Source organism: Xyrauchen texanus, chromosome 33 (genome assembly GCF_025860055.1).
Source record: "Xyrauchen texanus isolate HMW12.3.18 chromosome 33, RBS_HiC_50CHRs, whole genome shotgun sequence".
Classification (NCBI taxonomy): domain Eukaryota; kingdom Metazoa; phylum Chordata; class Actinopteri; order Cypriniformes; family Catostomidae; genus Xyrauchen; species Xyrauchen texanus.
The window spans coordinates 31,641,186-31,650,669 of NC_068308.1; positions in this window are offsets into that span (position 1 = coordinate 31,641,186).

The following is a 9,484-nucleotide window of genomic DNA, read 5'->3' on the forward strand; positions in this document are numbered from 1 at the left end:
TGAGGCTCAGGGTTACTGATCAGAAGGTTGGGGGTTCAAGCCCCAGCACCACCAAGATGCCACTGTTGGGCCCTTGAGCAAGGCACTTAACTCCAGGTTGCTCCAGGGGGATTGTCCCTGTAATAAGTGCACTGTAAGTCGCTTTGGATAAAAGTGTCTGCCAAATGCATAAATGTAAATGACTGCAAAGCTTTTGAAATTCTATACAGCTGCAGTACACTATAAATTATAAGTTATCATTCTTTGAATGCTTGCGGTAGGGGGTAGAGAACCTCTGGTGTGCTCAGAGCAGTGAGTCTTAAAGGACCATCTGAGCAAAGCTGCATTTGATCTGAGAACTTAAGTAGATTATACATATAGCTCCTTCAATCTCTGAGAGAACACCAGGAGGAAAGACAAACCAGGGTCTACACAGGGAACATTCACCCAAAAAAATGTTTTTCTAAAATTGTAATCAGATTACTTTACTGATTACTTCCTTTAAAATTAATCACATTATTAATTAGCAACTTTTATTTCAAGTTTCTTTCTAAAACACTTCCCCCTCAACAAATTCAAAATTATGTTATGTACTCAGCACCAAATGTTTCTCCCTTCCAGATTCCTTTCATATACCACAAACAGATGTACATATGAATTTAATTAATGTTTTAAATGTATTTTACATAAATAATATATTTAGTAACCCTAGTAACATACTTAAAAGTAGTTAAATTGATTGAAAGTCAATAACGGTGATCTGATTACAAGAATTATACAAATATATATATATATATATTATTATTATTATCTTTTTTATTTGTTATTTTGTCCCCTTTTTCACCCAAATTGGAATGCCCAATTCCTACTACTTAGTAGGTCCTCATGGTGGAGCAGTTACTCACCTCAATCCAGGTGGCGGAGGATATGTCTCAGTTGCCTCCGCTTCTGAGCCATTCAGTCCACGGAGACATCACGGAGACTCACAGCATGCGGGAGCTCATGCTACTCACTGTGATCCATGCACAATTTACCATGCACCACACTGAGAACGAGAACCCCTAAACGTGACCACAAGGAGGTTACCCCATGTGACTCTACTGTCCCTAGCAACCGGGCCAATTCTGCCTAAGATTTTCTTTTGTGTCTCACAGAGGAAAGAGAATAGATGATCACACACATGCAGAAGCATGATTTTTTAATCCGTTTTCATCAATACCACATGATGTGCGATTATGACAGCTATGACAAATGCTGTGTACTTTTAATATGGGGCATAAATGGCCAGCTCTACTGATTGCATTTATCGTCTTTTAGGATGCATCTTCATGTTATGAGTCATACCAGCTTACATAATAAATTTCCATGTCTTGAAATGCTTAATTTAACCCATCCCAAGCCCCCTTTCCCCCATTTGTCATCTTATCTCTGTGGTTCTGATCCACTTGGCTGTGTTGCAAACAGCCATCTAACACGATTACATGCTTCTCCCTAAGCCGAATGCAACAGCCAACCAAAAGCTGGACATACTGTAAACTGATTATACACAGGAGTACAGCCTAACGCACATCAAGGTGTGATTGTGTGTGTGTGTGTGTGCAGGTTTAAGTGGTTTACAAGGACTTTTTTTTAAGGTTACAAACTGGTAATTACAAGGGTATTATGCTATAAATGTGCTTTATGAGGACATATCTAGTGTCATCATAATTTAAAAACTTAAAAAACATACTAAACAATGTTTTATTAAAAATGTAAAAAAATGCATAAAGTTTAGGTTTAGGCCTTGTCTATAATTTATAGTTTGTACAGTTTAAAAATCATTATGTCTATGGAGAGTCCAAATAATGATAGCTGCACCAACGTGCACGAGTGCGCACATGTGCAAGTGTGTGTGTGTGTGTGTGTGTGTGTGTGTGTGTGTGTGTGTGTGTGTGTGTGTTATGTGTGAAGAGCTATCAAAGTTGTTAGACCCTGAGGTAAAAAGAGTTAGAGCTAGGGACAAAACAGCCACAAATCTGCTTGAATTTGTTTACAAAGCTAACTTTTATTTAGCCATTTCAAGAGACTGAGAGATTTCAACTCCAGTTTGTGGAGTTGAAAAGACGGTGAGGGAAGAAAAGAGAGAGAAGGACACAAAAGGTTTGACGGAGCAAATCAGACAACATGATTCATCTACAAGCTAATATATGCACGTTATAGCTTAATATGGCTCTATTATGTAACTCTCATATTTTTTATCTAAAAAATAACCAGTGAAATAAGTCACTGATTATTTGGGGGACATTTCCAGAGGATTTCCACTCCATTTGACCATAGAATTTCCATAACGTTTTCAATTATTCACAAAATATATCTCTACCATAGCTGCATTAATTCCAATACCAAGTGAAACTGCATCTACATCTAAAATGGGAGTGGTGGTGGTGTAGTGGTCTAAGCACATAACTGGTATTCTGGTAATCAAAAGGATGCTGGTTCAAGACCCACAGCCACCACCATTGTGTCCTTGAGCAAGGCACGTAACTCCAGGTTGCTCCGGGGGGATTGTCCCTGTAATAAGGGCTCTGTAAGTTGCTTTGGATAAAAGTGTCTGCCAAATGCATAAATGTAAATGTAAATCTACATCTCTAAATACCAAGGAACATTGTCTTTTTGTTACTTTTCTCTTTGAATAAATACATTTAATTGAACACCTGTTATAGTCTCCAATCATAATAGTGACAATGTAATTACTTAAAACTCGTTGAGACCCTCACATTCTACCCCTCTGTATTGTCTGAGTATGATAGAACCAATAAACCCCTCACCTTGTTTCTTAGACTTTCGATGCCAGTGAAAAGCAATGAACATACAGACAGAATGGTGGATGACATTGGACAGCAGATAAATAACAGTGCTTAGGTCATGGAGGAGCATCGGAGTGAGAGAAAAAAAAAACATGTATCAAAATACTTGATGAGGCAACAAGGTGAACATTTTCTAAAAGGTTTTGCTACAAACCGTGCTTTTCATGTGACACTGCTAATATGCTGTAGATGTTAATTCAATCGACAGTATTTGTGGCATACTACGGAATACCAGAAAAATACTTTTGGACTTGCCCCTCCTTTTCTTTAAAAAAAGCAAAAATCTGGGTTCCAGTGAGGCACTTAAAATGGAAGTGAATGGGGGGCCAATCAGGAAACGTTAAAATATTCACTGTTTCAAAAGTGTAGCCACAAGACGTAAGCAATATGCATGTAAACATGATTTTAGTGTGATAGTCGCATAAATGAGGGGACCCCTGTATGTCAAGGTCATTAAGTGTCTTAAAAATATCAGATCATTTGACTTTTTCATAACATGGTAAACCATCCAGTTTGTCCAATCGAACAATGTTTACCATAAGGAAACTTTTTACCTTAAAATGACCATTTACCCTTTACATGTTCTCAGCTATGCCGGTAATATCGTATTCAGACATAAAAGTATTCTAAAAAAGAACTCTAACCTTGAAAAGTGTGTTCACAGGCATAAAGATTTTACTTTTTTTAAGATAGAGCACTTTTCCTCAACTCTTTTCCCGAATTTGTTAACCTCTCTCACAAGGTAACTTCAACTACAGTAGATTTCTGTAGTTCACAAGGCACATGAAAACCCCAGAGATGCAGGAGAAGTCTATTAAAAAGGCATTTTAGTCTCTGGAAAAAGACAACAATGGATATATACAGTAGATTCAGTGGAATGAGACAAAAGTAAGCAGCAGAGAAACACTTCACCCACACTGTCATTTAACAGTGTGAAATTCATCACATGACCGTAATTTCATACGCATTTACATAATCTTCAGTCTATTTGTAGCACTGAAGTATTCAGCCCTAGTCTCTTTAGACGAACTACATCCTCTGTTAGGTATATCTTGTCCATGGTGCCAGGAACGTTTTAGGAATTGTGGGCCCCCTGACTGTATATTGGTCTGGGCCCCTTTTGTATTAAAAATAGAGTATAAAAATGATTGTCAAATCTCTGATAATCTGGGTGAGCCTGGGTCTAATTTGGGTGGCTCAGGCCCACACTGGCCCACCCTTGGCTTCGCCACTGGTTCTAACAGGGTGACAGACAGCATGGAAACAAAAACAGATCCATACAATAAAATACACCACAGAATCACACATTGTTAGGGTAGCAAAACAAATGTATTTTATTAGCTATTAAAAGGGAAGGGGAAATGCTTTGTTTTTGTTGTTGATGTTAAAGACTGTCCAATCAAACTTTGTATTTGAGCGCAATATCTGTCACTTGTTTAAAGATAGCGTAGATGCTATTATGGAATGGTCACATGTCATGCCCTCATCCTCGAAAAACCATCCATCCATCCATCGTCAACCGCTTATCCTGTGTACAGGGTCGCGGGGGGCTGGAGCCTATCCCAGCTAACATTGGGCGAAAGGCAGGGGACACCCTGGACAGGTCACCAGTCCATCGCAGGGCCACACATAGACAGACATACACTCACACTCACCTCCACATCCACACCTAGGGCAACTTTTTTGGAGACACCAATTAACCTAGCCTGCATGTCTTTTTGGATGGTGGGAGGAAGCCGGAGTACCCGGAGAGAACCCACGCAGACACGGGGAGAACATGCAAACTCCACACAGAAAGGCCGGGGCAACCAGGGTTTGAACCCACGACCTTCTTGCTGTGAGGCGACAGTGCTAACCGCTGCACCACCGTGCTGCCTATCCTCGAAAAACCTTAAACAAAAAAACCTAAAGGAAAAGAAAATATGATACAGACAACATTATATGGGTTAAGTTTGACACTCATGTGTTGGGTCAGCAGTTGAGTTCTTCCCAAGTAAAACCAGCAGAGACACTGTGAAGTAGGAAAAATAACTGCAATTGACAAAGTTCAACACAAGATAGCAGTAAAGCTCAGGGCCTGTTAATGCACACAGCATGATGGTATCAGTTTAGTCTACTTAGTGTGGTGCTGCTGTACAACATTAATATTCATATTGAGGTTTGTGTCATTGTGGGTATATTTTCTCTTTCGCTGGCATTTAATGAACAAGGCTCACTGATTTCTGACTGAGTCTTGAAAAAAGTTTAAATACCAAGGAATTATTTTGTATTCATCATGTTCAGATATATTCATTTACATTTTATGGCACATGTTTTGTCTCATGTCTTAAGAATCAGTGGTCTACTGGGAAAAATAAGTGGTACGTTTGCTTCCAACATGCTCCATTAAATCCAAAAGATTTGTAGCTGTGTTTTTAGGTGTCTAAAAACTGACCAAGTTAATCACCCGTAGCTGCTATTACAGTACATTCTGTCTTCAAACATGATACTGCTTGTGTTCACCATATGTTATGGCCAACTTTATGACAGGGATGTGATAAAAAAAAAAAAAAAGACAAATATCCCTCAAGGGACTGTCTTACAGTCTTACAGCCCCTTAACTGAAAATGTGACATTACAAATCGACATTACTCACTGCCCACCACGCCTTAGGTAAGTATTTTATAGATAAATATAATGGAAAATAAAACAATCACTCAGGAATCACTCATCCACTAGAAGATTTGTAGTTTTAAGACTATATATATATATATATATATAGAGAGAGAGAGAGAGAGAGAGAGAGAGAGAGAGAGAGAGAGAGAGTGAGAGAGAGAGAGAAAGACAGAGAGAAAGATAGAGACATTGGCAGCCAAAAGTTTGGAATAATATACAGATTTGGCTGTTTCGGAAGGAAATTGGTACTTTAATTCACCAAAGTGGCATTCAACTGATCACAAAGTATAGTCAGGACATTACTGAAATAAAAAAAAACACCACAATCACTATTTGAAAAAAGTCATTTGTTTTATCAAATCTAGACAGGCCCCATTTCCAGCAGCCATCACTCCTAAACATTGTCCTTGAGTAATCATGTTAAATTGCTAATTTGGTCCTAGAAAATCATTTGCCATTATACTGAACACAGCTGAAAGCTATTTGGTTTGTTAAATGAAGCTTAACATTGTCTTTGTGTTTGATGTTTTATGTTGCCACAGTATGCACTAGACTGGCATGTCTTCAGGTCAATATTAGGTCAAAATGGCAAAAAAAGAAACAGTTTTCTCTAAAAACTCTTCAGTCAATCATTGTTTTGAGGAATAAAGGCAATACAATGCTTACAATTGCCAAAACACTGAAGATTTCATACAAAAGTGTACACTACAGTCTTCAACGACAAAGAACAACTGTCTCTAACAAGGACAGAAAGAGATGTGGATGGTCAGATGTACAACTAAACAAGAGGATAAGTACATCAGAGTCTAGTTTGAGAAATAGACACCTCACATGTCCTCAGCTGACAGCTTCATTTAATTCTACTCGCTCAACACCAGTTTCATGTTCAACAGTAAAGAGACTAAGGCCTAATGGGAAGAATTGCAAAGAAAAAGTCACTTTTGAAACAGAAAAACAAAAAGAAAAGATTAGAGTGGGCAAAGAAACACATTTGACAACAGATCATTGGAAAAGAGTGTTATGGATCTTAACCCCACTGCGCTTTTGTGGGATCAGCTAGACTGTAAGGTGAGTGAGAAGTGCCCGACAATACAGCCACATCTATGGCAAGTGCTACAGGAAGTGTGGGGTGAAATGTTACCTGAGTACCTGGACAAATTGACAGCTAGAATGCCAAGATCAGCAAAGCTGTCATTGCTGCACGCAAAGGATTTTTTATGAACTCTTTGAAGTAGTTTAAGAAGTTCTTAAGAAAAAAAAATACAAATTCAAACTGAAATAGTTATTTTACACATTATTAATGTCCTGACTATAGATTGTGATCAGCTGAAAGCCACTTAAGGAAATAAAAGTTTGGCAAATGCCAAGTGCACACCACTATACGATTATTTAATAATTGAAAAATGCAAATATATACATTTTTTCATATGTATGGGAGACAGGGGCTAGTTGTCAAGGGCTCTGTCTTAGCATGATAAATAATGGAACTTCAAACAGATGCTAAGTTCCATTGCTAACTGAACTGGAACCAGCCAACCCTTACTGAATTCCTGAGCTGAAACATCTGAAGAAAGACGGAAAAACACTTGTCACAGATCTGTTGTCCAGTGTACCTTCTACTAAAAGTAGAGAAGGATGAAAAACTGTTGTTATCCTCAATAATACTCTAAACAGCCAGCCTGCAGAGGGTAGGAAAATGTTTCTCACGATCTCACATTGAAATCTCTTGACAAACAGACACAAAATGTTCAAATGAGGTTTGATGGTTTGATGAGTGGTATTATGATATTTCATGTCGCACTCATGAGCAGTAGGCTGCTCTTACCCTGCAGATCCAGAAGGCAGAACAAACAATAAGGGTGCCGTCCACTGATCTACATATATACTGTATGTATCAATGGTGTTGTTACATGGCTGAACGATTTGGACAAAACATTTAATTGCGATTATTTTGAAAAATATTGCAATTGCGAATTGAACTGCGATATGATTGCATAATCAAAAATTAAAAAACACTAGTAAGTGTATACTTTTGACCAAAATTAAGTCATGAGCAAGCATGCTCTACTGCCAATCAAATATTGTGTATGTCGTGAAAGGGTGTTCACACCTGACTAAATAAATAAAAGAGAGTGAGAGAGAGAGAGAGAGAATCAACTTCACAATGTATCTGTTCACTATTAGTAAACTTCAGGATAGTCTTAGCCCACTTTTCATCTTTATTTTTTTGGAACAAAATAATTATTATTAATAATAATTATTAAAGGGTTAGTTCACCTAAAAATTAAAATGATCCCATAATTTACTCACCCTCAAGCCATCCTAGGTTTATATGACTTTCTTTTTCCAGCCAAACACAATCAGTTACATTAAAAATATATCCTGGCTCTTCCAAGCTTTATAATGGGAGTGAATGGTACCTTAGATTTTGAAGCCCAAAAATGCACATCCATCCATCACAAAAGTAATCCATATGGCTCCAAGGGGTTAATAAAGGCCTTCTGAAGCAAAGCGTGCATTTTTGTAAGAAAAATATCCATATTTATAACTTTAAAAACTATAATCACTGGCTTCCGGTAACAGCTGTCTGCACGTTTCCGGCATATGACGTAGGCGTAGCGTAAAATCCGTTGAGAAGTGATGAATGAGGGTGAGTAAATTATGGGATCATTTTAATTTTGGGTGAACTACACCCTTTAAGTTAAGAACTTTTTACAGAAATATATTTTTGTCTAATATTAATGCATGGTAAAACCAGTTAAACTGTACGGGCCTTTATTTTGGAGGAACATTTCTGTTTGTGGTTGAGTTGGCAATAGATCTTATTCATATGCTGCCTTCAAGTGAACATGGGAAGCTTGTACCTCTGAGTTGAGCATTCATTACCACAGCATGTCATGCATTTAAGTGGGAAACAAAATACACATTGAATGATGGCAAAAGCTCTTTTTCTGTTGCACCACTGAATAAACAAATGAATAAACCTGCATCACTAATACAGGACATATACGATTTATTAATGCATGGTATCTAATATATTATCAAATAATTTGCTTAAATCAAACCGTGAAGGGTGAGTAATTAGATAACTGTCATATATAACAAATTAACATGATTGAAATAAAGTACAGAAGTTAAAATAATTTTGCAAAACCATTAGTTTCCATCATCTTATAAAGATGATACATATAAATATGTAGACTCTTCTTTGAACAATTCCTTTAAAGTTATACGGTGAAAGTCATATGATTCTGTATATATAAACAAATATATTTTATAAATCATAGATTTTGTATAGATTTACAGATTTTCCATATTGTGAAAATTCCATACAAACATGGACATAACTTATAATCAACAACAGTTTCAAACGATTTATTCTGAGAAGAAAAATACACCATTCAGCCACTACTTGGATCAACTTTCAATTTTCAGTATTCATTTGTGACTTTGCATCTGTAACCAAAATTTTGTGTGATTTTTAAACTCAAATCAGGAGTGTGACAAATCCCTAAACCTGATAAGTCAACCCGACATAATAAAACAGTTAAAATATCTGGTAATAAACTTCAACAGATAGTTTCATGTGACCAAACAGACCTTAGAAAGATCAGCCAAATCATGAAAGAAATTTACATTTCAGTACCAACAGCTAGTGTGCTGTACATATGATATTGCACTTTAAAGCTTTAAGGAAAATTGAGGCTTTAAACTTAATAGCCTAAGGCATAAAAAGTCTTAAAAACCCCTTTCTTGATTTTCACGTAATGCAACATGAAGTGCACTTTGGACGGGCCATTTACAATCGTTTATATTCACATACCATGTAAAAGTGGTATGATTAGGAATTTAATGAAAAAACAATTTAAACATAATCTCTTTGGTTGATTATTTTGGACTCAGTGAGATGCTTTGAAGATGTAGGTTTTTTAAGAACACTCTCTCTCTCACACACACACACACACACACACACACACACACACACACACACACCTTGCCAGTGC